Source organism: Macaca mulatta, chromosome 14, assembly GCF_049350105.2.
Source record: "Macaca mulatta isolate MMU2019108-1 chromosome 14, T2T-MMU8v2.0, whole genome shotgun sequence".
In the NCBI taxonomy this organism is placed as follows: domain Eukaryota; kingdom Metazoa; phylum Chordata; class Mammalia; order Primates; family Cercopithecidae; genus Macaca; species Macaca mulatta.
In genome coordinates, this window is record NC_133419.1 from 33,237,390 (window position 1) to 33,242,977 (window position 5,588).

Consider the following 5,588-nt stretch of genomic DNA (forward strand, 5'->3'; position numbering starts at 1 on the left):
AGAGCTTGAATTCATTTTCTCTCCTGTGCCAGTGTCATGATAAAAAAGTGCTGACAAAACTTTCCCAAACCTCATCTAATACCACTGAGGTCCAAGAGAAAGGGAAGGGTGGGTGTTCGGGCACTGCAGTTCTCCCCAGAAAGCAGAGAATTTAACACCTTCTTGTTTTAATTAAAAACAAACTAACAAAACAAAACAAAACAAAACCTCCTTGGGCACGAATAATTAAAAACAATATTAATACTATATGGATATGTTTCAAGGATTGCAAGTATGCATAAGAACGCCTTTGAACTGTCAGATCACCTGGTCTTAAAAAGTCATTTTGCAGTTTCTACCTTCTTTAAACTGGTAGACCATTTTGTGGCTAATGTGGAAATCTAAGAAATGCAAATATTAATACTACCAGAAAGTGAAGGGAAGTAGCCTGAATTTGCATTTTGTGGCAGTTGCAAATGTCCTTTAACTTGTAGACAAAGGTCTCTCTGATTGGGGAGCGCCAGTGAATGCATCTAGAAGGGCTGCTCCCAGTACAAGCAGGCAGAGGTTGCTTTCCACAAACTGGACAGAGAAGAGATGGAAGATAGCAAGATTATTTGATATTGTATTTAAGCATCCAGAAAAGGCCAGGACAAAAGAATGAAGAGTTAGCGTCCTATTACACTTTGCAAACAAATAGAAGAGGGCATAGCACTCCCCTGGAATCTTCAAGTCCTTTGCAGATACTAACTGCCAACTCCTCATCCCAACACTGAGTAGCAAGGCTCTTGGGTATAAGTGACCCAAACTGAAATAAATTGACTTAAGCAAAAAAGGGGGCCTCATTGATTCACAGACTCAAACTGCAGAAAGTGTAGAGTGGAGCTGAGCTTGGAGAAGCTGGGATCCAGGAGCTCTGTCACCAGTTGGGTGCTCTCCCATTTCCTTTCTGTGTCTCCCTGCCTGTTGTCTTCATTTCCCTAGACCAGATCCTCCAAGTGATAGGCTTACATACTTACAGCTTCCTATCAAAGATGCAAAAGAGCTCTTTCTCCCCAACTTATATTTGGAAAAATCCCCAAGGATACACCCTGATTGGCCTTGGGTCATTTCACCACCTTCTTTGGTCAGCCATTGTGACCAGACAGTCGGGGGTTGTGACCGGCCCAAAAGGAGCAAGATCTATTTCTAGAAGAGGTGAGACAGGGGCAATGTTGGGCAGCTAAAAATGATATTATCTTCTTCCCAAAGGGAAGAATTAGGTGAAGTCTAAGAGCAGAGCTCACAGATCTGAGTGGTACCTCTTCACCCTACATATAACACTGCCCAAGGCATAAGATTTAGAGCTGGTGAGACAGAAAAGGCAAGGTTTCCATAGTTCAGCTCTTTCAGGGTATGGATTTCCCCTTCTAAAGAACTTACACTTTGAGAACACAGATCTCATGGAATCGTTGGCTTCTCAGATGGAAGAGAGTGTTTAGTCCAACGTCATTATTTCATACATATGATAAGATTCAAGACCTTCGTATACAAGAATTCACAGGGTTGGCATCGTGGCTCACACCTGTAATCCCAGCACTTTGGAAGGTCGAGGCAGGAAGATTGCTTGAACCCAGGAGTTTGAGACTAGCCTTGGGCAATATGGAGAAACCCTGTCTCTACAAAAAAAAAATACCAAAATTAGCCGAGTTTGGTGGCTTGCACCTGTAGTCACAACTACTTGGGAGGCTGAGGTGGGAGAATCACCTGAACTTAGGAAATCAAGGCTACAGTGAGCCGTGACTGTGCCACTGTACTCCAGCCTAGGTGATGAGAGTGAGACCCTGTCTCAAAAAAAAAAAAAAAAAAAAAAAAAAAGAACTCACAGATTTGTAAGAAGGCCAAGAAGCCAGAAATGGGAGCAGCTGTCAGGCTGAGTTGGCTCTGCTGAGACTCACTACAACATTGGCTGGAGGTCATGCTATCAGTTCTCCACTTTGGTAGTCATATGGGAGCCTTAAGTGTGTATTACTTTTTCAAGATATTTGTTTAGAATTGAATTTGTGTTCACACACATCACAATGTTAGCAGTGACCAGAAGCAGCCTGATTATATAGTATCTGTGATCTTCTTACAGTCCACCCCCACCACCTCCTACCCATACCCACCCCGACCCCTCACAGACAGAGACACACCTGTACACTTCTGATCACCTACATGCCTCAGCTTTCACTGTGCCAGTGGAGGTAAAAGTGAGTAGGGGGGAATGGAGAGGCCAGCAAGGAAGCAAGATTTAAATTGGGAAAGACAGGGAACTACAGGATAGACAAGGAAGAGAGAAGGATGAAGAAGAAAGAGCCTCTTTAAGCCATGAGTTCTAGACAGAGCCTTTTGGGGTCCTTAGAGTGAGGGAAGGAAAGACCTTTGAGGGCCCTCCTGTACATGTGAGAGGTAGAAAGAAAGAGGAGGAGTTATGGAAAAAATCATTTCCAGATGTTTTGTTCTGTTTTATTTGTTTATTTATTTATTATTTTATTTTATTTTATTTTTTGAGACAGGGTCTCGCTCTGTCTCCCAGGTTGGAGTGCAGTGGAACAATCGTAGCTCACTATAGCCTTAAACTCCTGGCTTCAAGAGATCCTCCTGCCTCTGCCTCTCAAAGTGCTGGGATTACAGGCATGAGCCACTACGTCCAGCCTTATTATGTTTTTTTAATGTACCTTCTCACCTTCACTCTTAAGATACTGCGGACAATATGTACATTGGTTTTACTTTTTTAAATGTTGAATTTGTATTTCTTTGCAGATACTGGGCCACAAGGTGACTTGGATTTTTAAGGGTTACACACATGAGACAACTACAATCCAGAGGAATTCGTGACTGTCCTCGGAGGCCACAGCCCTTTGATGTCTCTTTCACTCTGCCCATTATGTCCCACTGAACAACTTGGGTGTCAGAGCCAGCCATTTTGCTCTGTGAGGAAGTCATTTTGCAGTTGAATTGGACATGGTTGCATTTTCTAGTCTCTACTTTCTCCAAATATCCCAGTACTTAGTTTTTGCTCCAGTTGAAAAAAAAACTACACTAATGGATTAAACATTTGGAAAAGACAAGTAATTAGTCCAAGTGAGAGTGTGTGTGTGAGTGTGTGTGTGTGTGTGTGTGAGTGTGTGAGTGTGTGTGAGTGTGTGTGTATGTGTGTGTGAGAGTGTGTGTGTAAGAAGCTGTGTATGAGTCTAAGGAGGTAACAGTCTTGCCAATACCTAGGCTATCTCTTGAGAATCGTTCAATTATTGACTGACCTTTATATTTAAATTTCTAGTTTGGCCTCTGTCTTGCCCCTGCTATTCCTTACTTTAAGCTGGTATCAAATCCAGCAGAAAAATGTGAAGTGCAGTCCCCAGGATGCAGCGTAGTGGTCAAAATGGAGGCTTTGAAGAGAGCCAGACCTGGATTCAAGTCCAGGTGCTGTTACCGTTTAGTTGTGCTACCTTGGAGGAAAGTTGCTCAACTTCTCTGAGCCTCAGTTTAGTCATCTATGAGAGGGGACTAACATCATTCCCATTTTTTTGAAAGGATTTTTTTCTTAACTTTTTTGAGGTAATTTTGGAAAGGATCATTCAAATTAACGTATGTGAAGCACCTAACACATAACAGACCCTTGGTAAATGGTAGCAAAGAAGATTATGGTCATTAGGAACTCCTGAGAGAGGGCAGGTGTCACAGGAAGGGATTGGACCAGATCAACATTTCAGTGTCTTCTCAAGATTATAATTTCTGAAAGTTGCTCCCAGATGGGGAAAAGCTTTCATCCTATGGTCAAATATTGCTTAGAAACTCTCGATTTGCCTTTTAGAAATGTATTATAATATTAGCATATTAATAGCTCTGAAAAATCCTGAAGAAAAGAGCCTGTTTAAATTGGTTTAACCCAGTGATTCCCAAATACATCTGAGCAAAGAACTACTTTTTTTTTTTTTTTTTTTTAAAAAAGAAGAGATGTTCTTTTGTTAGTAACATTCCATGAAATCAGTGTTCCTGAGAATACACTTTGAAAAACATTGGACTAAGCACTCTTTAAGGTTCCTTCTGAAAGCTCTTGGTAAGTGGAGGGATTCTGGGTACCTATCTTACTTAGCACCCACAAAGGTTTATTTTATGAGTTTCCCAGAGTGTAGAAAGGCCGGGGGATAAACAGAGCTGCTGCTGGAACCTCTAAAATCCACTTATTAAAAGATACTGAATTGCTGGTGGGATATAAAATGGTGCAACCACTTTGGAAAATAATCTGGAAGCTCCTCAAAAGAATAACATAAGAGTTACCAAATGCTGTGAACTAAATGTTTGTGTCTGCTGTCCAAAATTCATCTGATGAAATTATAAACACTGATGTGATGGCATTAGGAGGTGGGGCCTTGAGGAGGTAATTAGGTTGTAAGAGTGGAGCCCTCATGAATGGGATTAGTGCCCTTAGAAAAAGAGGAACGAGAGCTTGCTTTCTCTCTGTCTCTGTCTGCTCTCTACCATATGAGGATACAATGAGAAGTGGACCTTTCGCAACCTGAAAAAGAACCCTCACCATTACCTGACTACGTCAGTGTGATTTCTGACTTCCAGCCTCCAGAATTGTGAGAAATAAATTTCTGATGTTGATAAGCCACTCAGTTTATGGTATTTTGTGATATCAACCCAAGCTGACCAAGATACCACAAGACCCAGCAATTCCACTCCTGGAAATTGAAAACATATGGTCGTATAAAATCTTGTACATGAATGTTCACAACAGCATTATTTAGGATAGCCAAAACAGTAGAAATTACCCAAATGTCCATCAGCTGGTGAATGGATATATAAAACTGCATGTCCGTACAGTGGAATATTATTCAGTCATTTAAAAAAATGAAGTTCTGATTCATGCTACAACATGAATCAGATGAGTCTTGGCAACATTATGCTACGTGAAAGAAACTAGTGCCAAAGGCCACATATTATGATTCCATTTGTATGAAACGGCCAGAATAGGCTAATAATTAGAGACAGAAAGTAGAGGAGTGATTACCTCGTATTAGGAGAGCTGGAAAGTTGCTGCTAAGGGATACAGGGGCTTTTCGTGGTTCATGAAAATGTTCTAAAATTGACTGTGGTGAAGGTTGTATAACTCTGTGAATATACTAAAAGCCATTGAATTGTGCACTTTAAATGAGTGAATTTTATGGTATGTGAGTAATAAAAGTTGTTACAAACAAACAAACAAAACAAAACCACACTGACATGTTGAGGGGAAAGAAATTGGTCTAGAATCGGTGTAGTTGTCTAACTACGGTGAGTTTGAATGAGCAATCTCTTTAAATTGCAGGATTGGGCAAGGCTTGGTTTGTGGCTTGCTGTGTTTGTGGCCATTGCTATCAGGCCTCAATGTGGTGGACCAAACTGGGGTGTCCACTAACACAAAAATCAACCTCACACACATCCAGAAACGGTCTTCCCCTGGCCTTTTTGCAAATTGCACATTCCACCCTGGACAATGTTTTACAGCAACCAATCATTTTACAAAGTATATGGTAACGTTTCTACAAAACCGTCTCATTTCTGGTGGTGGTGGTGGTAGTGATAGTGTGAAGGGAATGTAA